We start from the raw sequence: 26,461 nt of genomic DNA, 5'->3' as shown, positions 1-26,461 counted from the left end.
GGAGACTTGAGTGAAAATGACAGCTGAAATTCTGTAACAGAGGCGTTTTCAACTCCTCATATCTCCTAGATGTATTTTTCTTTAGAGACCTGAAAACCGCCTTGATTTTTTTTCCTTTTTTATTAAAGCCTGCTGATTGTTACAGTGAAAGAATGATGTCGACAGTCCGTGTACTTTTGGAGTTACAGAACATTTTGTAAGACGAAGAAACGGCAGTTTTCACCTCTCAGTTGTGGTAAACGCTTGAAATATATTATAGGGCAGGCCGCGGCGTAGAGAACGCGCTTTGGGAGCGAGAGACCCAGGTTGAAATCTAGCCAGTGGCAGTATCTAATATCGTTCCCTAATTCACTTTATAATTACAAATTCTCAACACTTGAACATTCCCACGTGTGTTCTGATCAAAACAGTGCAAGAATGAGCTCTTTAGCTTTTGATTTACAACTTATCCACATTTCTTTGCGGACACTCCTGCATGTCACAAATACATTGCACAAAGCGCATCTGTGGCTGTGTACCATTCGTGGTGCGTTGGCTCCCTCTACTGGTACGCGCCTCATTCAAATGTCGCCACACATTTAAAATTGCAGGGTGTCTTTACACTGTCATAGCTCCTAGATAGATTTCTTCAGAGCTGAAAATCGCTGTGATTATTCACCATAGCCTGCTTTGTCTTACAGTGAAAGAACGATGTCAACGTATAGCATCGTTGGTTACTTTAATTATGTTTGTTTTTTTAAATCAAATCCTACAAAACAGGACCATTGTGACACAAAACCTCTCACACACTAACACAAACTCTTTATACAGATACAGAGCTTTACATGTATAAATAAGGCAGACAAAAATGCATAAAACACAAGCTATCCACAGACTGTCGGTGGACGCCATGTCACTTTATTTTGTTTTTATCTTGTTTCTTTTTGGTGTAGCCTCATTAAACAAAATGTTTATAAAAATGACCACTTTTATTATGAATTATTAGGAAATTAATAATTCATTATTAATTATTTATTATGAACACACCTGCCACCCTCAAGTAGAGGTGGCAGAGAGGAGGCACTTGGAGTTTCGGTCGAGAAAGTGTCCGTGTGACTGAGTCCTGTCCCAGCTCTGCTTCAAGGTCTGTCGGTCCAGCTTGTTGAGGGTCTGAGAGCAAAGACGGATATCCTGGACCAGCTCTGACAAACTGTCCAGGTCTTGACTCTCCCAGGGGCCAGAGACCTGACAACCTGCAGGTTAAGCAACAAAGAATCATTTTATTTCATATCCATAATTTCCATTTTCCCCCCTATAAATATTTGACATCCAAATGTAGCCTGTTAGCTAGCATTCAGCAATGTTTTCTGCTCCATAAAATGGAAAATTAATTCACAGCTAATCTTTTTTTTAAATCTTTAAACCACACTTCTATATTGTAATGTCTGTGTGTGTAATCATCATGTAACACCTCTGTGCATACATACTAAATGTTCAAACTTAGAAATGCGTCAAAAGGAAACGCACTGATAGCAAGAAAGAAACTGTTGCCAAGTACAACTTTGCACAGGTGATAAAAACATCAAAGAAATCCAAATTGTGAATTAGTGTGAAACGGTGAATCTAAGAATAGCTTTAGAAAAAAAAAGGAACTCCATGGAGTATCTCCAAGTTCAGACATACCTTCGAGGTTTAGAAGTGTCAGTGGTCGACGGGCCTCTCTGACAGACGCCAGGATGTTGTGAAGTCCCACTGATGTAACAGACGGATTTCCTGACAGATTCAGACTCACCAGTGTGGGACACGACGAGAGGCACCTGTGAAATAATAAGAAAAAGTCCAACAGGCCAGTAAAGAGTGACAATTTAAACAAAGGCAAAGCCCCACTAACATGAGTAATAACTGAGCCGTAGAAATGACGCCCTCACACACACACACACACCTCGCCAAGGTAGCTACACTGCTGTCTGTCAGCCCATTTGCAGCCAGGCTGAGGTGGGTCAGAGAGCACTCGTCCTGCAAAAACACAAAAGTCTTAACCTGATTGCACAATTATATCTTTCGACAATAAATGACATTGCATGATTTTTGCGTGCACACCTGTGACAGGACTTTGGCGAGGTGTTCCAGTGCCGGGTAATCAGCAGGCCCTCTGCAGACAGCTGACAGGTCCACGTGTGTGAGGCAGTGGAGGGGCAGAGTCTTTAACACCAGCTCAAAGCCGGTGGAGCCCAGGGGATTGAGGGACAGGCACACTGCTTTCAAATGGCCTGTGCCTGAACGTTCAGAAGATGTAAAGTTAGTTGCAGTTTTGCTTATGGATGGGAGTTCAGTGAAGCTTAAGGCTTCAGTCAGCTGCTTGTTAGAGAGTCACCTGTGAGCGCGCTGGCTAGCAGCAGTCGATGCTGCTGAAGGAAATGAGCAGTGAGACCTGCAGAGACCGCTTGGCTAGCACAGGGCAGCAGGACAGCAGACAGGACAGAGACTCAGACACGCCGTCCCCCAGTGGGTTCATACTGAGGTCCAGCTCCTCCAGGCACTTTGAGTGGAAACGAGCAGAAAAAGCAAATGATCACGAGAGCCAATTCTCTCTGACAGATATCATTGATATGAATCAGGTTAGCTTGTTATTAAGATCTAAGGTAGTTATTAAGACCAGAGGTACTTAAATACAGGTTAGATGGTAAACCTGGAGCTGCCACTATTGGCTAGCTGAGGCCCTTACCGGGAATGCAGGTGCACTCTGTCCCTTTAAAGCATTTACAGCCTTCTCCAGGCCGTCCCCTGTAATGCAGTTGGCAGAAATGTCCAGCAGCTGCAGACGAGGCATGGTGAGCGTTGTGGCAATCAGCTCAGGGAGAAGGTCGTCAGACATACGGTTTCCAGAAATTCGCAGCTCCGTGAGGCTGGCCGGAAGTTTTAGGGCACGGAGGAGCGGGCTGAGGGAAGAGGCGGCCAAACCGAGACATTTGGAGTCCTGACACGGAGGAACCCCGGTCCCGAACCTCACATAGCCGGGAGACACGCTTGTTCTCATCTACAGGTAGAAAGAGATGGTACTTCATAACAGAATACAAGAATGCACATGTGTCCGTTTTATAATGCATTTCCTCTGTGTTGCTCACCCACTGCTAGACTTTGACAGGCCTTCTTGTATCGCTCAGGGAGAGGAGGGAGATCCCCACGAGCAAACGTCAGCCAGAACCCACAACACAAACCCATCAGTTATCCTGCACTGGTGCGGGAAAGTGAAGCCAAGGATTCAATCCCAAAAACTGTGATTCCTTCAGTGTCTTCTGGAAGCTGGCTCCAAAAGCAAGTCAGCATCCAGTCTGGTAATAGAAATGGTTCTAATCTTTACAGTTTCTCAGATTGTAGTTTCTCAGGCAGCTTGTTAACATAATCAGCCCTTCACCTTCTTACCAGAATCATACAGTCTAAAACCTGCACGCCTCATCTGGGTAAGAAAGATGAAGTCATTGTGGAAGGACCTAGAACCTCCATTCCTTCTATCAGTGATTTAATGAAAAGACCTCTGTGTCTATGAGAAAGTCTATTTTATGAATTTGGGCCATACTTTGCCTAAGAAAAGGAGTATGCTCACTGGCTGACATGCAAGCTGTTTCACAGTCATAGCCGTCCTCTTGTCACTGTGGGTTGTTTTGTTTTTTTTAAATCCAAGATAGCAACGGTGACAACATTTGTCTTAAACACTCGTGATCAGACTTCATCAACCAATCATGGTAGTCTTCAGCATCTTTTAAATTGTCTGTGGTCCAAGTATGGTCACTTCTGGCTCTCCTCAGTGTCACCTCACCTCTTCATTTGTGTGCAGGACGGCCAGTAGCTGGTCCTGCGGGGAGAGCAGAGCGCCTTCTTTCTGCAGAGAGAGACGAGGCAGGAGGCCACATTTCTGGTAGTAACGCTGAGCTGCCTGCTCACACAGCCACGACACAGAGCAGGAGTTGGCCTCACTGGGATGCAGAGCAATGACCGGCGATTAAACAGAAATTAAAAACAAAACAACAACAACAACAAAAAAACACTATACCAATCAGATTGGGATTTATTTTTATGTACTGCTCAAACTTAAAACTTTTCACCGACCTTTGTGGAACTGGGATCAGGAAGACGTCTTCCTGAACCCGGACCCTCATTCTGATTGGTGGAGGAAGTGACGTGGGCATAGGAGCAACCAAAGTTTGAGTTGGAGGCTAGAGTAAACAAAATAAAACATTCAAGCACTGTTAAAACATCTGTATTTAATGTCGTCAACTCTTTGTAGAAAGACAAAGCAGAGTCTGTGGAGGGATCAGAAAGTCTAAACATCAGGAAAGTAAAAGTTTGTCAGGTGATGCTACAAAACACCAAGGTATAACTATATATAAGATCCGAAATGGGCGATGTCATCTTTTACTCCTGGACAAAGCCCACGGCATCCAGGCTGCAGAAATATGTAAAAACAGCTCGCCCGTTTTGATCAGCTCGCGCTCATTTACTTCCACATTCATCACTGTTCAAAATGAATCAGAAATGAAGACACATCATCTTCAAGTTATATCCCCTAGTGACACTGAATTATAGTTATTCTCTCACTGAGTGTGCATTTCCTGAATAATTCATGTGTAGTCTCACTCTGACTATCACCTTTTCACACTTGGAGTGACTTATTCACAATCACTGTGTTGTGTGTATTTCCTTAGTTAGTGTTACTCCATCCGTAACTAACAAACAGCAAAAGAGCATTCCACTTCTGACCTAAGCATGGATAAGGAGAGGTGGGGGCGGTGTGTCTGATCTCCAATCGTCATCATCTGCATCCCCAAGCTGTTCTTTCTCTGAGAGAGGCCTCTACTGGACAGGGAGGAAACTGCAGATCCTGAAAGAAAAAGGGCACAACAAGCTAGAAAAGTGGGAAAAGCACGAAAAAGAAAAACCAAACAAACCCAGTCTAATCTGCAGGCCGTGTCCGAGTTCAAATACTTGTTTTGAATTCCAGCTGCAGAAGATAAGGCAGTTTCCTCTACTCTTGGCCCAGATGAGTGTGGTAAAAAGCAAACTTACAAATCAGATGTCCTTGCAGAGCCTTAACTCCATCCTGTACATCCGATATGGACTGAAGCTGTCTGGTGAGGCTTGCTATGAACACCAGCTGCCTGATAATGTTGATGACCCACTCTTTCTGTGAGCCAGCACAGCCTGTGTGTGTGGAGGGATGTCGGAAAAAAACAAAACAAAAAAACAAAAAAACAATTAGCCTGAATTAGGACTAGTTGTCATCATTTTTTTTCACATAGCCACGGTTTTTTCTATGGTCTGTTTTTGGGCCATTAATGTAGTTTGGTAACAGCATTATGCTTAAAAATGTTCATCTTTTACTGTTACCTGTTGTGGATCACAAAGTTTAAAACTACTTAAAAACACACACAGACACAACAAAGTAACTCCACCATGTGTCTATCCGGTCTTTAAGTGATGACGTGATCAATCCTACTTCTGGGCCCAAACTACTCTGCGTTTAATAAGGCTGTTGTGTTTTTAACATGTTTTAATGCTTTGTAACTTGTTCTATTTAATCTCAACAAGCCCCTTACAAAAAGTAAGTGATCACTGTCGGCCTCTCTCAGTTTTTATTACAACTATTCATTTTAAAGCTCAGTTTTTAAAACCTTACCATGTAACTACAGCCCAGGCAATGCAGCAGCACATTAATGACTAACCTGTATGTGGATGGATTATCTCAGTTGTTCTCTTGACTGAAGTTTGGTCCGTTTACAGCATCCTGCCATGCCACTGCATTTGTCCCTAACCATCGGGAACCCTCACCTTAACTCTTATCCAGTGGAAAAAAGTTCCCCTTCATCACTGTGTTAATGTTATGCTAACATAGCTGTTTCGCTAGTCACATAGCACATCACTATATACCAGCTAGCCAAACTTCAGTAACCCTACAAACATCACTGCTGCTTACTTTCCTGTCTTCATGTATGTCAGAAGTGATAGCAGAGCTGTGCCTTTTAATTTGTTTTAGAAATCCCTCAGTCAGAACCTGGTATATTATATTTAGACGGAAACTAGTGAGCTAACTCTCTGCTAACTTCTAACTTCAGACAGATTTTTAACTCTCAGTGATCATTTGACTTTGGGACCTGCAGTGTAGTTTGGGTCCAGACACGCTAATGACCAGACTTAAAGACCAAATTTCGGGTCACTTTTGCTGGTCCCAAGCCCCAATAAAGAAGCTAGCTTGAAGCTTGACATAAAAAACAATAATTGCTAAGAAAAGTGTAATTTGTAGTTCTAAATATATTCTAAATGCATTTAGATCGTTTTTACTCACTTTATGTCTCTTCCACGATGTTACGTCTCTCTCCTATGTTGGTTACAATTACATAAGCACTTAGCAGGACAGTGGAAAAACCCAGGGCCACAGTGATACTGAGAATTCCACGGTGTTCACTGTCTTCAGCAACCTTACGAGGGCCGGTTGAACGGCTACAGTCTTATCATACACGTGCAGTGTTCCTACAAGCCATAAGGTTACCTTGAGTGAGGAAGATGATGATTGAATGTCCGTCTGAGTCCATAGGTTGAGGTGCAAGCACATTTCTCCCATTCTCCACAGAGGGCAGTGGCGCATAGGTGTGACGTCACTAACACTTAAGTTGCCTTAGAGTGATAGCAGAAAATTGTGAGCGTTACACTTGTATGCGGCTTGACGTAGGCACACATTGGCAGGGATGTGGTTGGAACGGCTGACTAGATAAGGCCTGGTGTCCAGCTAATGAAAAAGAGCCGAAAATTGGGGTGCGGCTGCGCAGGTGTGCACTTTAAATATAGCACTTTTGCCCTGTCATTCCGGGCCGCCGAGTGGCTCATGGGAACGTGACAGGCCCTATGGCAGAGATTGAGGACAGAGGGCAGTGGTTCGAATCCCATGCGGACCATATGCTGGGGACACAAAAAAAAAAAAAAAAAAAAAAATCCCTGGCTCTGAAATTCACTTGCTACGCTTGCTAGAAGCCTACAGGCGAGCCTACAGAATGGGCTCTCTCTGCCTTTTTTTTTTTTTTTTACCCCTGTCTCAAAATCTCTTCCATCAATCAATATTGGTTGTTATGGTTGCTATGGACGCCAAACACACCATGCATTGTCGCTTTCTCAATCTCTTCTTCATGTCCGAACAAACGCTCAATTTTGCCTTCATTAACACAAATTATACATCAAAATGTAGGTATTTTTCTTGCCTTTAACAAAATGGCACTGTCATTATTGTAGGAGTTGCCGTTTTCTCGCAAATGGCCTCGAAGCAACAGTTAAAAAATGTCCACATTCAAAGTCTATGGAGACTTGAGTGAAAATGACAGCTGAAATTCTGTAACAGAGGCGTTTTCAACTCCTCATATCTCCTAGATGTATTTTTCTTTAGAGACCTGAAAACCGCCTTGATTTTTTTTTTCCTTTTTTATTAAAGCCTGCTGATTGTTACAGTGAAAGAATGATGTCGACAGTCCGTGTACTTTTGGAGTTACAGAACATTTTGTAAGACGAAGAAACGGCAGTTTTCACCTCTCAGTTGTGGTAAACGCTTGAAATATATTATAGGGCAGGCCGCGGCGTAGAGAACGCGCTTTGGGAGCGAGAGACCCAGGTTGAAATCTAGCCAGTGGCAGTATCTAATATCGTTCCCTAATTCACTTTATAATTACAAATTCTCAACACTTGAACATTCCCACGTGTGTTCTGATCAAAACAGTGCAAGAATGAGCTCTTTAGCTTTTGATTTACAACTTATCCACATTTCTTTGCGGACACTCCTGCATGTCACAAATACATTGCACAAAGCGCATCTGTGGCTGTGTACCATTCGTGGTGCGTTGGCTCCCTCTACTGGTACGCGCCTCATTCAAATGTCGCCACACATTTAAAATTGCAGGGTGTCTTTACACTGTCATAGCTCCTAGATAGATTTCTTCAGAGCTGAAAATCGCTGTGATTATTCACCATAGCCTGCTTTGTCTTACAGTGAAAGAACGATGTCAACGTATAGCATCGTTGGTTACTTTAATTATGTTTGTTTTTTTAAATCAAATCCTACAAAACAGGACCATTGTGACACAAAACCTCTCACACACTAACACAAACTCTTTATACAGATACAGAGCTTTACATGTATAAATAAGGCAGACAAAAATGCATAAAACACAAGCTATCCACAGACTGTCGGTGGACGCCATGTCACTTTATTTTGTTTTTATCTTGTTTCTTTTTGGTGTAGCCTCATTAAACAAAATGTTTATAAAAATGACCACTTTTATTATGAATTATTAGGAAATTAATAATTCATTATTAATTATTTATTATGAACACACCTGCCACCCTCAAGTAGAGGTGGCAGAGAGGAGGCACTTGGAGTTTCGGTCGAGAAAGTGTCCGTGTGACTGAGTCCTGTCCCAGCTCTGCTTCAAGGTCTGTCGGTCCAGCTTGTTGAGGGTCTGAGAGCAAAGACGGATATCCTGGACCAGCTCTGACAAACTGTCCAGGTCTTGACTCTCCCAGGGGCCAGAGACCTGACAACCTGCAGGTTAAGCAACAAAGAATCATTTTATTTCATATCCATAATTTCCATTTTCCCCCCTATAAATATTTGACATCCAAATGTAGCCTGTTAGCTAGCATTCAGCAATGTTTTCTGCTCCATAAAATGGAAAATTAATTCACAGCTAATCTTTTTTTTAAATCTTTAAACCACACTTCTATATTGTAATGTCTGTGTGTGTAATCATCATGTAACACCTCTGTGCATACATACTAAATGTTCAAACTTAGAAATGCGTCAAAAGGAAACGCACTGATAGCAAGAAAGAAACTGTTGCCAAGTACAACTTTGCACAGGTGATAAAAACATCAAAGAAATCCAAATTGTGAATTAGTGTGAAACGGTGAATCTAAGAATAGCTTTAGAAAAAAAAAGGAACTCCATGGAGTATCTCCAAGTTCAGACATACCTTCGAGGTTTAGAAGTGTCAGTGGTCGACGGGCCTCTCTGACAGACGCCAGGATGTTGTGAAGTCCCACTGATGTAACAGACGGATTTCCTGACAGATTCAGACTCACCAGTGTGGGACACGACGAGAGGCACCTGTGAAATAATAAGAAAAAGTCCAACAGGCCAGTAAAGAGTGACAATTTAAACAAAGGCAAAGCCCCACTAACATGAGTAATAACTGAGCCGTAGAAATGACGCCCTCACACACACACACACACCTCGCCAAGGTAGCTACACTGCTGTCTGTCAGCCCATTTGCAGCCAGGCTGAGGTGGGTCAGAGAGCACTCGTCCTGCAAAAACACAAAAGTCTTAACCTGATTGCACAATTATATCTTTCGACAATAAATGACATTGCATGATTTTTGCGTGCACACCTGTGACAGGACTTTGGCGAGGTGTTCCAGTGCCGGGTAATCAGCAGGCCCTCTGCAGACAGCTGACAGGTCCACGTGTGTGAGGCAGTGGAGGGGCAGAGTCTTTAACACCAGCTCAAAGCCGGTGGAGCCCAGGGGATTGAGGGACAGGCACACTGCTTTCAAATGGCCTGTGCCTGAACGTTCAGAAGATGTAAAGTTAGTTGCAGTTTTGCTTATGGATGGGAGTTCAGTGAAGCTTAAGGCTTCAGTCAGCTGCTTGTTAGAGAGTCACCTGTGAGCGCGCTGGCTAGCAGCAGTCGATGCTGCTGAAGGAAATGAGCAGTGAGACCTGCAGAGACCGCTTGGCTAGCACAGGGCAGCAGGACAGCAGACAGGACAGAGACTCAGACACGCCGTCCCCCAGTGGGTTCATACTGAGGTCCAGCTCCTCCAGGCACTTTGAGTGGAAACGAGCAGAAAAAGCAAATGATCACGAGAGCCAATTCTCTCTGACAGATATCATTGATATGAATCAGGTTAGCTTGTTATTAAGATCTAAGGTAGTTATTAAGACCAGAGGTACTTAAATACAGGTTAGATGGTAAACCTGGAGCTGCCACTATTGGCTAGCTGAGGCCCTTACCGGGAATGCAGGTGCACTCTGTCCCTTTAAAGCATTTACAGCCTTCTCCAGGCCGTCCCCTGTAATGCAGTTGGCAGAAATGTCCAGCAGCTGCAGACGAGGCATGGTGAGCGTTGTGGCAATCAGCTCAGGGAGAAGGTCGTCAGACATACGGTTTCCAGAAATTCGCAGCTCCGTGAGGCTGGCCGGAAGTTTTAGGGCACGGAGGAGCGGGCTGAGGGAAGAGGCGGCCAAACCGAGACATTTGGAGTCCTGACACGGAGGAACCCCGGTCCCGAACCTCACATAGCCGGGAGACACGCTTGTTCTCATCTACAGGTAGAAAGAGATGGTACTTCATAACAGAATACAAGAATGCACATGTGTCCGTTTTATAATGCATTTCCTCTGTGTTGCTCACCCACTGCTAGACTTTGACAGGCCTTCTTGTATCGCTCAGGGAGAGGAGGGAGATCCCCACGAGCAAACGTCAGCCAGAACCCACAACACAAACCCATCAGTTATCCTGCACTGGTGCGGGAAAGTGAAGCCAAGGATTCAATCCCAAAAACTGTGATTCCTTCAGTGTCTTCTGGAAGCTGGCTCCAAAAGCAAGTCAGCATCCAGTCTGGTAATAGAAATGGTTCTAATCTTTACAGTTTCTCAGATTGTAGTTTCTCAGGCAGCTTGTTAACATAATCAGCCCTTCACCTTCTTACCAGAATCATACAGTCTAAAACCTGCACGCCTCATCTGGGTAAGAAAGATGAAGTCATTGTGGAAGGACCTAGAACCTCCATTCCTTCTATCAGTGATTTAATGAAAAGACCTCTGTGTCTATGAGAAAGTCTATTTTATGAATTTGGGCCATACTTTGCCTAAGAAAAGGAGTATGCTCACTGGCTGACATGCAAGCTGTTTCACAGTCATAGCCGTCCTCTTGTCACTGTGGGTTGTTTTGTTTTTTTTAAATCCAAGATAGCAACGGTGACAACATTTGTCTTAAACACTCGTGATCAGACTTCATCAACCAATCATGGTAGTCTTCAGCATCTTTTAAATTGTCTGTGGTCCAAGTATGGTCACTTCTGGCTCTCCTCAGTGTCACCTCACCTCTTCATTTGTGTGCAGGACGGCCAGTAGCTGGTCCTGCGGGGAGAGCAGAGCGCCTTCTTTCTGCAGAGAGAGACGAGGCAGGAGGCCACATTTCTGGTAGTAACGCTGAGCTGCCTGCTCACACAGCCACGACACAGAGCAGGAGTTGGCCTCACTGGGATGCAGAGCAATGACCGGCGATTAAACAGAAATTAAAAACAAAACAACAACAACAACAAAAAAACACTATACCAATCAGATTGGGATTTATTTTTATGTACTGCTCAAACTTAAAACTTTTCACCGACCTTTGTGGAACTGGGATCAGGAAGACGTCTTCCTGAACCCGGACCCTCATTCTGATTGGTGGAGGAAGTGACGTGGGCATAGGAGCAACCAAAGTTTGAGTTGGAGGCTAGAGTAAACAAAATAAAACATTCAAGCACTGTTAAAACATCTGTATTTAATGTCGTCAACTCTTTGTAGAAAGACAAAGCAGAGTCTGTGGAGGGATCAGAAAGTCTAAACATCAGGAAAGTAAAAGTTTGTCAGGTGATGCTACAAAACACCAAGGTATAACTATATATAAGATCCGAAATGGGCGATGTCATCTTTTACTCCTGGACAAAGCCCACGGCATCCAGGCTGCAGAAATATGTAAAAACAGCTCGCCCGTTTTGATCAGCTCGCGCTCATTTACTTCCACATTCATCACTGTTCAAAATGAATCAGAAATGAAGACACATCATCTTCAAGTTATATCCCCTAGTGACACTGAATTATAGTTATTCTCTCACTGAGTGTGCATTTCCTGAATAATTCATGTGTAGTCTCACTCTGACTATCACCTTTTCACACTTGGAGTGACTTATTCACAATCACTGTGTTGTGTGTATTTCCTTAGTTAGTGTTACTCCATCCGTAACTAACAAACAGCAAAAGAGCATTCCACTTCTGACCTAAGCATGGATAAGGAGAGGTGGGGGCGGTGTGTCTGATCTCCAATCGTCATCATCTGCATCCCCAAGCTGTTCTTTCTCTGAGAGAGGCCTCTACTGGACAGGGAGGAAACTGCAGATCCTGAAAGAAAAAGGGCACAACAAGCTAGAAAAGTGGGAAAAGCACGAAAAAGAAAAACCAAACAAACCCAGTCTAATCTGCAGGCCGTGTCCGAGTTCAAATACTTGTTTTGAATTCCAGCTGCAGAAGATAAGGCAGTTTCCTCTACTCTTGGCCCAGATGAGTGTGGTAAAAAGCAAACTTACAAATCAGATGTCCTTGCAGAGCCTTAACTCCATCCTGTACATCCGATATGGACTGAAGCTGTCTGGTGAGGCTTGCTATGAACACCAGCTGCCTGATAATGTTGATGACCCACTCTTTCTGTGAGCCAGCACAGCCTGTGTGTGTGGAGGGATGTCGGAAAAAAACAAAACAAAAAAACAAAAAAACAATTAGCCTGAATTAGGACTAGTTGTCATCATTTTTTTTCACATAGCCACGGTTTTTTCTATGGTCTGTTTTTGGGCCATTAATGTAGTTTGGTAACAGCATTATGCTTAAAAATGTTCATCTTTTACTGTTACCTGTTGTGGATCACAAAGTTTAAAACTACTTAAAAACACACACAGACACAACAAAGTAACTCCACCATGTGTCTATCCGGTCTTTAAGTGATGACGTGATCAATCCTACTTCTGGGCCCAAACTACTCTGCGTTTAATAAGGCTGTTGTGTTTTTAACATGTTTTAATGCTTTGTAACTTGTTCTATTTAATCTCAACAAGCCCCTTACAAAAAGTAAGTGATCACTGTCGGCCTCTCTCAGTTTTTATTACAACTATTCATTTTAAAGCTCAGTTTTTAAAACCTTACCATGTAACTACAGCCCAGGCAATGCAGCAGCACATTAATGACTAACCTGTATGTGGATGGATTATCTCAGTTGTTCTCTTGACTGAAGTTTGGTCCGTTTACAGCATCCTGCCATGCCACTGCATTTGTCCCTAACCATCGGGAACCCTCACCTTAACTCTTATCCAGTGGAAAAAAGTTCCCCTTCATCACTGTGTTAATGTTATGCTAACATAGCTGTTTCGCTAGTCACATAGCACATCACTATATACCAGCTAGCCAAACTTCAGTAACCCTACAAACATCACTGCTGCTTACTTTCCTGTCTTCATGTATGTCAGAAGTGATAGCAGAGCTGTGCCTTTTAATTTGTTTTAGAAATCCCTCAGTCAGAACCTGGTATATTATATTTAGACGGAAACTAGTGAGCTAACTCTCTGCTAACTTCTAACTTCAGACAGATTTTTAACTCTCAGTGATCATTTGACTTTGGGACCTGCAGTGTAGTTTGGGTCCAGACACGCTAATGACCAGACTTAAAGACCAAATTTCGGGTCACTTTTGCTGGTCCCAAGCCCCAATAAAGAAGCTAGCTTGAAGCTTGACATAAAAAACAATAATTGCTAAGAAAAGTGTAATTTGTAGTTCTAAATATATTCTAAATGCATTTAGATCGTTTTTACTCACTTTATGTCTCTTCCACGATGTTACGTCTCTCTCCTATGTTGGTTACAATTACATAAGCACTTAGCAGGACAGTGGAAAAACCCAGGGCCACAGTGATACTGAGAATTCCACGGTGTTCACTGTCTTCAGCAACCTTACGAGGGCCGGTTGAACGGCTACAGTCTTATCATACACGTGCAGTGTTCCTACAAGCCATAAGGTTACCTTGAGTGAGGAAGATGATGATTGAATGTCCGTCTGAGTCCATAGGTTGAGGTGCAAGCACATTTCTCCCATTCTCCACAGAGGGCAGTGGCGCATAGGTGTGACGTCACTAACACTTAAGTTGCCTTAGAGTGATAGCAGAAAATTGTGAGCGTTACACTTGTATGCGGCTTGACGTAGGCACACATTGGCAGGGATGTGGTTGGAACGGCTGACTAGATAAGGCCTGGTGTCCAGCTAATGAAAAAGAGCCGAAAATTGGGGTGCGGCTGCGCAGGTGTGCACTTTAAATATAGCACTTTTGCCCTGTCATTCCGGGCCGCCGAGTGGCTCATGGGAACGTGACAGGCCCTATGGCAGAGATTGAGGACAGAGGGCAGTGGTTCGAATCCCATGCGGACCATATGCTGGGGACACAAAAAAAAAAAAAAAAAAAAAAATCCCTGGCTCTGAAATTCACTTGCTACGCTTGCTAGAAGCCTACAGGCGAGCCTACAGAATGGGCTCTCTCTGCCTTTTTTTTTTTTTTTTACCCCTGTCTCAAAATCTCTTCCATCAATCAATATTGGTTGTTATGGTTGCTATGGACGCCAAACACACCATGCATTGTCGCTTTCTCAATCTCTTCTTCATGTCCGAACAAACGCTCAATTTTGCCTTCATTAACACAAATTATACATCAAAATGTAGGTATTTTTCTTGCCTTTAACAAAATGGCACTGTCATTATTGTAGGAGTTGCCGTTTTCTCGCAAATGGCCTCGAAGCAACAGTTAAAAAATGTCCACATTCAAAGTCTATGGAGACTTGAGTGAAAATGACAGCTGAAATTCTGTAACAGAGGCGTTTTCAACTCCTCATATCTCCTAGATGTATTTTTCTTTAGAGACCTGAAAACCGCCTTGATTTTTTTTTTCCTTTTTTATTAAAGCCTGCTGATTGTTACAGTGAAAGAATGATGTCGACAGTCCGTGTACTTTTGGAGTTACAGAACATTTTGTAAGACGAAGAAACGGCAGTTTTCACCTCTCAGTTGTGGTAAACGCTTGAAATATATTATAGGGCAGGCCGCGGCGTAGAGAACGCGCTTTGGGAGCGAGAGACCCAGGTTGAAATCTAGCCAGTGGCAGTATCTAATATCGTTCCCTAATTCACTTTATAATTACAAATTCTCAACACTTGAACATTCCCACGTGTGTTCTGATCAAAACAGTGCAAGAATGAGCTCTTTAGCTTTTGATTTACAACTTATCCACATTTCTTTGCGGACACTCCTGCATGTCACAAATACATTGCACAAAGCGCATCTGTGGCTGTGTACCATTCGTGGTGCGTTGGCTCCCTCTACTGGTACGCGCCTCATTCAAATGTCGCCACACATTTAAAATTGCAGGGTGTCTTTACACTGTCATAGCTCCTAGATAGATTTCTTCAGAGCTGAAAATCGCTGTGATTATTCACCATAGCCTGCTTTGTCTTACAGTGAAAGAACGATGTCAACGTATAGCATCGTTGGTTACTTTAATTATGTTTGTTTTTTTAAATCAAATCCTACAAAACAGGACCATTGTGACACAAAACCTCTCACACACTAACACAAACTCTTTATACAGATACAGAGCTTTACATGTATAAATAAGGCAGACAAAAATGCATAAAACACAAGCTATCCACAGACTGTCGGTGGACGCCATGTCACTTTATTTTGTTTTTATCTTGTTTCTTTTTGGTGTAGCCTCATTAAACAAAATGTTTATAAAAATGACCACTTTTATTATGAATTATTAGGAAATTAATAATTCATTATTAATTATTTATTATGAACACACCTGCCACCCTCAAGTAGAGGTGGCAGAGAGGAGGCACTTGGAGTTTCGGTCGAGAAAGTGTCCGTGTGACTGAGTCCTGTCCCAGCTCTGCTTCAAGGTCTGTCGGTCCAGCTTGTTGAGGGTCTGAGAGCAAAGACGGATATCCTGGACCAGCTCTGACAAACTGTCCAGGTCTTGACTCTCCCAGGGGCCAGAGACCTGACAACCTGCAGGTTAAGCAACAAAGAATCATTTTATTTCATATCCATAATTTCCATTTTCCCCCCTATAAATATTTGACATCCAAATGTAGCCTGTTAGCTAGCATTCAGCAATGTTTTCTGCTCCATAAAATGGAAAATTAATTCACAGCTAATCTTTTTTTTAAATCTTTAAACCACACTTCTATATTGTAATGTCTGTGTGTGTAATCATCATGTAACACCTCTGTGCATACATACTAAATGTTCAAACTTAGAAATGCGTCAAAAGGAAACGCACTGATAGCAAGAAAGAAACTGTTGCCAAGTACAACTTTGCACAGGTGATAAAAACATCAAAGAAATCCAAATTGTGAATTAGTGTGAAACGGTGAATCTAAGAATAGCTTTAGAAAAAAAAAGGAACTCCATGGAGTATCTCCAAGTTCAGACATACCTTCGAGGTTTAGAAGTGTCAGTGGTCGACGGGCCTCTCTGACAGACGCCAGGATGTTGTGAAGTCCCACTGATGTAACAGACGGATTTCCTGACAGATTCAGACTCACCAGTGTGGGACACGACGAGAGGCACCTGTGAAATAATAAGAAAAAGTCCAACAGGCCAGTAAAGAGTGACAATTTAAACAAAGGCAAAGCCCCACTAACATGAGTAATAACTGAGCCGTAGAAATGACGCCCTCACACACACACACACACCTCGCCAAGGTAGCTACACTGCTGTCTGTCAGCCCATTTGCAGCCAGGCTGAGGTGGGTCAGAGAGCACTCGTCCTGCAAAAACACAAAAGTCTTAACCTGATTGCACAATTATATCTTTCGACAATAAATGACATTGCATGATTTTTGCGTGCACACCTGTGACAGGACTTTGGCGAGGTGTTCCAGTGCCGGGTAATCAGCAGGCCCTCTGCAGACAGCTGACAGGTCCACGTGTGTGAGGCAGTGGAGGGGCAGAGTCTTTAACACCAGCTCAAAGCCGGTGGAGCCCAGGGGATTGAGGGACAGGCACACTGCTTTCAAATGGCCTGTGCCTGAACGTTCAGAAGATGTAAAGTTAGTTGCAGTTTTGCTTATGGATGGGAGTTCAGTGAAGCTTAAGGCTTCAGTCAGCTGCTTGTTAGAGAGTCACCTGTGAGCGCGCTGGCTAGCAGCAGTCGATGCTGCTGAAGGAAATGAGCAGTGAGACCTGCAGAGACCGCTTGGCTAGCACAGGGCAGCAGGACAGCAGACAGGACAGAGACTCAGACACGCCGTCCCCCAGTGGGTTCATACTGAGGTCCAGCTCCTCCAGGCACTTTGAGTGGAAACGAGCAGAAAAAGCAAATGATCACGAGAGCCAATTCTCTCTGACAGATATCATTGATATGAATCAGGTTAGCTTGTTATTAAGATCTAAGGTAGTTATTAAGACCAGAGGTACTTAAATACAGGTTAGATGGTAAACCTGGAGCTGCCACTATTGGCTAGCTGAGGCCCTTACCGGGAATGCAGGTGCACTCTGTCCCTTTAAAGCATTTACAGCCTTCTCCAGGCCGTCCCCTGTAATGCAGTTGGCAGAAATGTCCAGCAGCTGCAGACGAGGCATGGTGAGCGTTGTGGCAATCAGCTCAGGGAGAAGGTCGTCAGACATACGGTTTCCAGAAATTCGCAGCTCCGTGAGGCTGGCCTGAAGTTTTAGGGCACGGAGGAGCGGGCTGAGGGAAGAGGCGGCCAAACCGAGACATTTGGAGTCCTGACACGGAGGAACCCCGGTCCCGAACCTCACATAGCCGGGAGACACGCTTGTTCTCATCTACAGGTAGAAAGAGATGGTACTTCATAACAGAATACAAGAATGCACATGTGTCCGTTTTATAATGCATTTCCTCTGTGTTGCTCACCCACTGCTAGACTTTGACAGGCCTTCTTGTATCGCTCAGGGAGAGGAGGGAGATCCCCACGAGCAAACGTCAGCCAGAACCCACAACACAAACCCATCAGTTATCCTGCACTGGTGCGGGAAAGTGAAGCCAAGGATTCAATCCCAAAAACTGTGATTCCTTCAGTGTCTTCTGGAAGCTGGCTCCAAAAGCAAGTCAGCATCCAGTCTGGTAATAGAAATGGTTCTAATCTTTACAGTTTCTCAGATTGTAGTTTCTCAGGCAGCTTGTTAACATAATCAGCCCTTCACCTTCTTACCAGAATCATACAGTCTAAAACCTGCACGCCTCATCTGGGTAAGAAAGATGAAGTCATTGTGGAAGGACCTAGAACCTCCATTCCTTCTATCAGTGATTTAATGAAAAGACCTCTGTGTCTATGAGAAAGTCTATTTTATGAATTTGGGCCATACTTTGCCTAAGAAAAGGAGTATGCTCACTGGCTGACATGCAAGCTGTTTCACAGTCATAGCCGTCCTCTTGTCACTGTGGGTTGTTTTGTTTTTTTTAATCCAACCTCACCTCTTCATTTGTGTGCAGGACGGCCAGTAGCTGGTCCTGCGGGGAGAGCAGAGCGCCTTCTTTCTGCAGAGAGAGACGAGGCAGGAGGCCACATTTCTGGTAGTAACGCTGAGCTGCCTGCTCACACAGCCACGACACAGAGCAGGAGTTGGCCTCACTGGGATGCAGAGCAATGACCGGCGATTAAACAGAAATTAAAAACAAAACAACAACAACAACAAAAAAACACTATACCAATCAGATTGGGATTTATTTTTATGTACTGCTCAAACTTAAAACTTTTCACCGACCTTTGTGGAACTGGGATCAGGAAGACGTCTTCCTGAACCCGGACCCTCATTCTGATTGGTGGAGGAAGTGACGTGGGCATAGGAGCAACCAAAGTTTGAGTTGGAGGCTAGAGTAAACAAAATAAAACATTCAAGCACTGTTAAAACATCTGTATTTAATGTCGTCAACTCTTTGTAGAAAGACAAAGCAGAGTCTGTGGAGGGATCAGAAAGTCTAAACATCAGGAAAGTAAAAGTTTGTCAGGTGATGCTACAAAACACCAAGGTATAACTATATATAAGATCCGAAATGGGCGATGTCATCTTTTACTCCTGGACAAAGCCCACGGCATCCAGGCTGCAGAAATATGTAAAAACAGCTCGCCCGTTTTGATCAGCTCGCGCTCATTTACTTCCACATTCATCACTGTTCAAAATGAATCAGAAATGAAGACACATCATCTTCAAGTTATATCCCCTAGTGACACTGAATTATAGTTATTCTCTCACTGAGTGTGCATTTCCTGAATAATTCATGTGTAGTCTCACTCTGACTATCACCTTTTCACACTTGGAGTGACTTATTCACAATCACTGTGTTGTGTGTATTTCCTTAGTTAGTGTTACTCCATCCGTAACTAACAAACAGCAAAAGAGCATTCCACTTCTGACCTAAGCATGGATAAGGAGAGGTGGGGGCGGTGTGTCTGATCTCCAATCGTCATCATCTGCATCCCCAAGCTGTTCTTTCTCTGAGAGAGGCCTCTACTGGACAGGGAGGAAACTGCAGATCCTGAAAGAAAAAGGGCACAACAAGCTAGAAAAGTGGGAAAAGCACGAAAAAGAAAAACCAAACAAACCCAGTCTAATCTGCAGGCCGTGTCCGAGTTCAAATACTTGTTTTGAATTCCAGCTGCAGAAGATAAGGCAGTTTCCTCTACTCTTGGCCCAGATGAGTGTGGTAAAAAGCAAACTTACAAATCAGATGTCCTTGCAGAGCCTTAACTCCATCCTGTACATCCGATATGGACTGAAGCTGTCTGGTGAGGCTTGCTATGAACACCAGCTGCCTGATAATGTTGATGACCCACTCTTTCTGTGAGCCAGCACAGCCTGTGTGTGTGGAGGGATGTCGGAAAAAAACAAAACAAAAAAACAAAAAAACAATTAGCCTGAATTAGGACTAGTTGTCATCATTTTTTTTCACATAGCCACGGTTTTTTCTATGGTCTGTTTTTGGGCCATTAATGTAGTTTGGTAACAGCATTATGCTTAAAAATGTTCATCTTTTACTGTTACCTGTTGTGGATCACAAAGTTTAAAACTACTTAAAAACACACACAAACACAACAAAGTAACTCCACCATGTGTCTATCCGGTCTTTAAGTGATGACGTGATCAATCCTACTTCTGGGCCCAAACTACTCTGCGTTTAATAAGGCTGTTGTGTTTTTAACATGTTTTAATGCTTTGTAACTTGTTCTATTTAATCTCAACAAGCCCCTTACAAAAAGTAAGTGATCACTGTCGGCCTCTCTCAGTTTTTATTACAACTATTCATTTTAAAGCTCAGTTTTTAAAACCTTACCATGTAACTACAGCCCAGGCAATGCAGCAGCACATTAATGACTAACCTGTATGTGGATGGATTATCTCAGTTGTTCTCTTGACTGAAGTTTGGTCCGTTTACAGCATCCTGCCATGCCACTGCATTTGTCCCTAACCATCGGGAACCCTCACCTTAATTCTTATCCAGTGGAAAAAAGTTCCCCTTCATCACTGTGTTAATGTTATGCTAACATAGCTGTTTCGCTAGTCACATAGCACATCACTATATACCAGCAAGCCAAACTTCAGTAACCCTACAAACATCACTGCTGCTTACTTTCCTGTCTTCATGTATGTCAGAAGTGATAGCAGAGCTGTGCCTTTTAATTTGTTTTAGAAATCCCTCAGTCAGAACCTGGTATATTATATTTAGACGGAAACTAGTGAGCTAACTCTCTGCTAACTTCTAACTTCAGACAGATTTTTAACTCTCAGTGATCATTTGACTTTGGGACCTGCAGTGTAGTTTGGGTCCAGACATGCTAATGACCAGACTTAAAGACCAAATTTCGGGTCACTTTTGCTGGTCCCAAGCCCCAATAAAGAAGCTAGCTTGAAGCTTGACATAAAAAACAATAATTGCTAAGAAAAGTGTAATTTGTAGTTCTAAATATATTCTAAATGCATTTAGATCGTTTTTACTCACTTTATGTCTCTTCCACGATGTTACGTCTCTCTCCTATGTTGGTTACAATTACATAAGCACTTAGCAGGACAGTGGAAAAACCCAGGGCCACAGTGATACTGAGAATTCCACGGTGTTCACTGTCTTCAGCAACCTTACGAGGGCCGGTTGAACGGCTACAGTCTTATCATACACGTGCAGTGTTCCTACAAGCCATAAGGTTACCTTGAGTGAGGAAGATGATGATTGAATGTCCGTCTGAGTCCATAGGTTGAGGTGCAAGCACATTTCTCCCATTCTCCACAGAGGGCAGTGGCGCATAGGTGTGACGTCACTAACACTTAAGTTGCCTTAGAGTGATAGCAGAAAATTGTGAGCGTTACACTTGTATGCGGCTTGACGTAGGCACACATTGGCAGGGATGTGGTTGGAACGGCTGACTAGATAAGGCCTGGTGTCCAGCTAATGAAAAAGAGCCGAAAATTGGGGTGCGGCTGCGCAGGTGTGCACTTTAAATATAGCACTTTTGCCCTGTCATTCCGGGCCGCCGAGTGGCTCATGGGAACGTGACAGGCCCTATGGCAGAGATTGAGGACAGAGGGCAGTGGTTCGAATCCCATGCGGACCATATGCTGGGGACACAAAAAAAAAAAAAAAAAAAAAAATCCCTGGCTCTGAAATTCACTTGCTACGCTTGCTAGAAGCCTACAGGCGAGCCTACAGAATGGGCTCTCTCTGCCTTTTTTTTTTACCCCTGTCTCAAAATCTCTTCCATCAATCAATATTGGTTGTTATGGTTGCTATGGACGCCAAACACACCATGCATTGTCGCTTTCTCAATCTCTTCTTCATGTCCGAACAAACGCTCAATTTTGCCTTCATTAACACAAATTATACATCAAAATGTAGGTATTTTTCTTGCCTTTAACAAAATGGCACTGTCATTATTGTAGGAGTTGCCGTTTTCTCGCAAATGGCCTCGAAGCAACACAGTTAAAAAATGTCCACATTCAAAGTCTATGGAGACTTGAGTGAAAATGACAGCTGAAATTCTGTAACAGAGGCGTTTTCAACTCCTCATATCTCCTAGATGTATTTTTCTTTAGAGACCTGAAAACCGCCTTGATTTTTTTTTTCCTTTTTTATTAAAGCCTGCTGATTGTTACAGTGAAAGAATGATGTCGACAGTCCGTGTACTTTTGGAGTTACAGAACATTTTGTAAGACGAAGAAACGGCAGTTTTCACCTCTCAGTTGTGGTAAACGCTTGAAATATATTATAGGGCAGGCCGCGGCGTAGAGAACGCGCTTTGGGAGCGAGAGACCCAGGTTGAAATCTAGCCAGTGGCAGTATCTAATATCGTTCCCTAATTCACTTTATAATTACAAATTCTCAACACTTGAACATTCCCACGTGTGTTCTGATCAAAACAGTGCAAGAATGAGCTCTTTAGCTTTTGATTTACAACTTATCCACATTTCTTTGCGGACACTCCTGCATGTCACAAATACATTGCACAAAGCGCATCTGTGGCTGTGTACCATTCGTGGTGCGTTGGCTCCCTCTACTGGTACGCGCCTCATTCAAATGTCGCCACACATTTAAAATTGCAGGGTGTCTTTACACTGTCATAGCTCCTAGATAGATTTCTTCAGAGCTGAAAATCGCTGTGATTATTCACCATAGCCTGCTTTGTCTTACAGTGAAAGAACGATGTCAACGTATAGCATCGTTGGTTACTTTAATTATGTTTGTTTTTTTAAATCAAATCCTACAAAACAGGACCATTGTGACACAAAACCTCTCACACACTAACACAAACTCTTTATACAGATACAGAGCTTTACATGTATAAATAAGGCAGACAAAAATGCATAAAACACAAGCTATCCACAGACTGTCGGTGGACGCCATGTCACTTTATTTTGTTTTTATCTTGTTTCTTTTTGGTGTAGCCTCATTAAACAAAATGTTTATAAAAATGACCACTTTTATTATGAATTATTAGGAAATTAATAATTCATTATTAATTATTTATTATGAACACACCTGCCACCCTCAAGTAGAGGTGGCAGAGAGGAGGCACTTGGAGTTTCGGTCGAGAAAGTGTCCGTGTGACTGAGTCCTGTCCCAGCTCTGCTTCAAGGTCTGTCGGTCCAGCTTGTTGAGGGTCTGAGAGCAAAGACGGATATCCTGGACCAGCTCTGACAAACTGTCCAGGTCTTGACTCTCCCAGGGGCCAGAGACCTGACAACCTGCAGGTTAAGCAACAAAGAATCATTTTATTTCATATCCATAATTTCCATTTTCCCCCCTATAAATATTTGACATCCAAATGTAGCCTGTTAGCTAGCATTCAGCAATGTTTTCTGCTCCATAAAATGGAAAATTAATTCACAGCTAATCTTTTTTTTAAATCTTTAAACCACACTTCTATATTGTAATGTCTGTGTGTGTAATCATCATGTAACACCTCTGTGCATACATACTAAATGTTCAAACTTAGAAATGTGTCAAAAGGAAACGCACTGATAGCAAGAAACAAACTGTTGCCAAGTACAACTTTGCACAGGTGATAAAAACATCAAAGAAATCCAAATTGTGAATTAGTGTGAAACGGTGAATCTAAGAATAGCTTTAGAAAAAAAAAGGAACTCCATGGAGTATCTCCAAGTTCAGACATACCTTCGAGGTTTAGAAGTGTCAGTGGTCGACGGGCCTCTCTGACAGACGCCAGGATGTTGTGAAGTCCCACTGATGTAACAGACGGATTTCCTGACAGATTCAGACTCACCAGTGTGGGACACGACGAGAGGCACCTGTGAAATAATAAGAAAAAGTCCAACAGGCCAGTAAAGAGTGACAATTTAAACAAAGGCAAAGCCCCACTAACATGAGTAATAACTGAGCCGTAGAAATGACGCCCTCACACACACACACACACACACCTCGCCAAGGTAGCTACACTGCTGTCTGTCAGCCCATTTGCAGCCAGGCTGAGGTGGGTCAGAGAGCACTCGTCCTGCAAAAACACAAAAGTCTTAACCTGATTGCACAATTATATCTTTCGACAATAAATGACATTGCATGATTTTTGCGTGCACACCTGTGACAGGACTTTGGCGAGGTGTTCCAGTGCCGGGTAATCAGCAGGCCCTCTGCAGACAGCTGACAGGTCCACGTGTGTGAGGCAGTGGAGGGGCAGAGTCTTTAACACCAGCTCAAAGCCGGTGGAGCCCAGGGGATTGAGGGACAGGCACACTGCTTTCAAATGGCCTGTGCCTGAACGTTCAGAAGATGTAAAGTTAGTTGCAGTTTTGCTTATGGGTGGGAGTTCAGTGAAGCTTAAGGCTTCAGTCAGCTGCTTGTTAGAGAGTCACCTGTGAGCGCGCTGGCTAGCAGCAGTCGATGCTGCTGAAGGAAATGAGCAGTGAGACCTGCAGAGACCGCTTGGCTAGCACAGGGCAGCAGGACAGCAGACAGGACAGAGACTCAGACACGCCGTCCCCCAGTGGGTTCATACTGAGGTCCAGCTCCTCCAGGCACTTTGAGTGGAAACGAGCAGAAAAAGCAAATGATCACGAGAGCCAATTCTCTCTGACAGATATCATTGATATGAATCAGGTTAGCTTGTTATTAAGATCTAAGGTAGTTATTAAGACCAGAGGTACTTAAATACAGGTTAGATGGTAAACCTGGAGCTGCCACTATTGGCTAGCTGAGGCCCTTACCGGGAATGCAGGTGCACTCTGTCCCTTTAAAGCATTTACAGCCTTCTCCAGGCCGTCCCCTGTAATGCAGTTGGCAGAAATGTCCAGCAGCTGCAGACGAGGCATGGTGAGCGTTGTGGCAATCAGCTCAGGGAGAAGGTCGTCAGACATACGGTTTCCAGAAATTCGCAGCTCCGTGAGGCTGGCCTGAAGTTTTAGGGCACGGAGGAGCGGGCTGAGGGAAGAGGCGGCCAAACCGAGACATTTGGAGTCCTGACACGGAGGAACCCCGGTCCCGAACCTCACATAGCCGGGAGACACGCTTGTTCTCATCTACAGGTAGAAAGAGATGGTACTTCATAACAGAATACAAGAATGCACATGTGTCCGTTTTATAATGCATTTCCTCTGTGTTGCTCACCCACTGCTAGACTTTGACAGGCCTTCTTGTATCGCTCAGGGAGAGGAGGGAGATCCCCACGAGCAAACGTCAGCCAGAACCCACAACACAAATCCATCAGTTATCCTGCACTGGTGCGGGAAAGTGAAGCCAAGGATTCAATCCCAAAAACTGTGATTCCTTCAGTGTCTTCTGGAAGCTGGCTCCAAAAGCAAGTCAGCATCCAGTCTGGTAATAGAAATGGTTCTAATCTTTACAGTTTCTCAGATTGTAGTTTCTCAGGCAGCTTGTTAACATAATCAGCCCTTCCCCTTCTTACCAGAATCATACAGTCTAAAACCTGCACGCCTCATCTGGGTAAGAAAGATGAAGTCATTGTGGAAGGACCTAGAACCTCCATTCCTTCTATCAGTGATTTAATGAAAAGACCTCTGTGTCTATGAGAAAGTCTATTTTATGAATTTGGGCCATACTTTGCCTAAGAAAAGGAGTATGCTCACTGGCTGACATGCAAGCTGTTTCACAGTCATAGCCGTCCTCTTGTCACTGTGGGTTGTTTTGTTTTTTTTAAATCCAAGATAGCAACGGTGACAACATTTGTCTTAAACACTCGTGATCAGACTTCATCAACCAATCATGGTAGTCTTCAGCATCTTTTAAATTGTCTGTGGCCCAAGTATGGTCACTTCTGGCTCTCCTCAGTGTCACCTCACCTCTTCATTTGTGTGCAGGACGGCCAGTAGCTGGTCCTGCGGGGAGAGCAGAGCGCCTTCTTTCTGCAGAGAGAGACGAGGCAGGAGGCCACATTTCTGGTAGTAACGCTGAGCTGCCTGCTCACACAGCCACGACACAGAGCAGGAGTTGGCCTCACTGGGATGCAGCGCAATGACCGGCGATTAAACAGAAATTAAAAACAAAACAACAACAACAACAAAAAAACACTATACCAATCAGATTGGGATTTATTTTTATGTACTGCTCAAACTAATGAAAAAGAGCCGAAAATTGGGGTGCGGCTGCGCAGGTGTGCACTTTAAATATAGCACTTTTGCCCTGTTATTCCGGGCCGCCGAGTGGCTCATGGGAACGTGACAGGCCCCATGGCAGAGATTGAGGACAGAGGGCAGTGGTTCGAATCCCATGCGGACCATATGCTGGGGACACAAAAAAAAAAAAAAAAATCCCTTGCTCTGAAATTCACTTGCTACGCTTGCTAGAAGCCTACAGGCGAGCCTACAGAATGGGCTCTCTCTGCCTTTTTTTTTTTTTTTTTACCCCTGTCTCAAAATCTCTTCCATCAATCAATATTGGTTGTTATGGTTGCTATGGACGCCAAACACACCATGCATTGTCGCTTTCTCAATCTCTTCTTCATGTCCGAACAAACGCTCAATTTTGCCTTCATTAACACAAATTATACATCAAAATGTAGGTATTTTTCTTGCCTTTAACAAAATGGCACTGTCATTATTGTAGGAGTTGCCGTTTTCTCGCAAATGGCCTCGAAGCAACACAGTTAAAAAATGTCCACATT

General features: G+C 43.5%; 4 long non-coding RNA genes across 4 annotated transcripts; all 4 read right to left on the bottom strand.

Moving 5' to 3' along the window:
* Window positions 1-701: 701 nt before the first annotated feature.
* LOC309697995 lies at window positions 702-1,908 on the bottom strand. Its single transcript, XR_014273977.1, has 2 exons — window positions 1,663-1,908; window positions 702-1,232 (listed from the first exon to the last, which is right to left on the bottom strand). It is a non-coding gene; the product is annotated as an uncharacterized lncRNA (long non-coding RNA).
* Window positions 1,909-8,026: 6,118 nt separating this feature from the next.
* Window positions 8,027-9,233, bottom strand: LOC309696284. Its single transcript, XR_014273408.1, has 2 exons — window positions 8,988-9,233; window positions 8,027-8,557 (listed from the first exon to the last, which is right to left on the bottom strand). It is a non-coding gene; the product is annotated as an uncharacterized lncRNA (long non-coding RNA).
* A 6,118-nt stretch (window positions 9,234-15,351) lies between these two features.
* On the bottom strand, window positions 15,352-16,558 carry LOC309697536. Its single transcript, XR_014273850.1, has 2 exons — window positions 16,313-16,558; window positions 15,352-15,882 (listed from the first exon to the last, which is right to left on the bottom strand). It is a non-coding gene; the product is annotated as an uncharacterized lncRNA (long non-coding RNA).
* A 5,983-nt stretch (window positions 16,559-22,541) lies between these two features.
* On the bottom strand, window positions 22,542-23,748 carry LOC309697093. Its single transcript, XR_014273750.1, has 2 exons — window positions 23,503-23,748; window positions 22,542-23,072 (listed from the first exon to the last, which is right to left on the bottom strand). It is a non-coding gene; the product is annotated as an uncharacterized lncRNA (long non-coding RNA).
* Between the last annotated feature and the right edge of the window lie 2,713 nt (window positions 23,749-26,461).

Source organism: Aulonocara stuartgranti (assembly GCF_965226115.1).
Source record: "Aulonocara stuartgranti genome assembly, chromosome: 20".
In the NCBI taxonomy this organism is placed as follows: domain Eukaryota; kingdom Metazoa; phylum Chordata; class Actinopteri; order Cichliformes; family Cichlidae; genus Aulonocara; species Aulonocara stuartgranti.
This window is presented reverse-complemented; position numbering and strand designations above follow the sequence as displayed.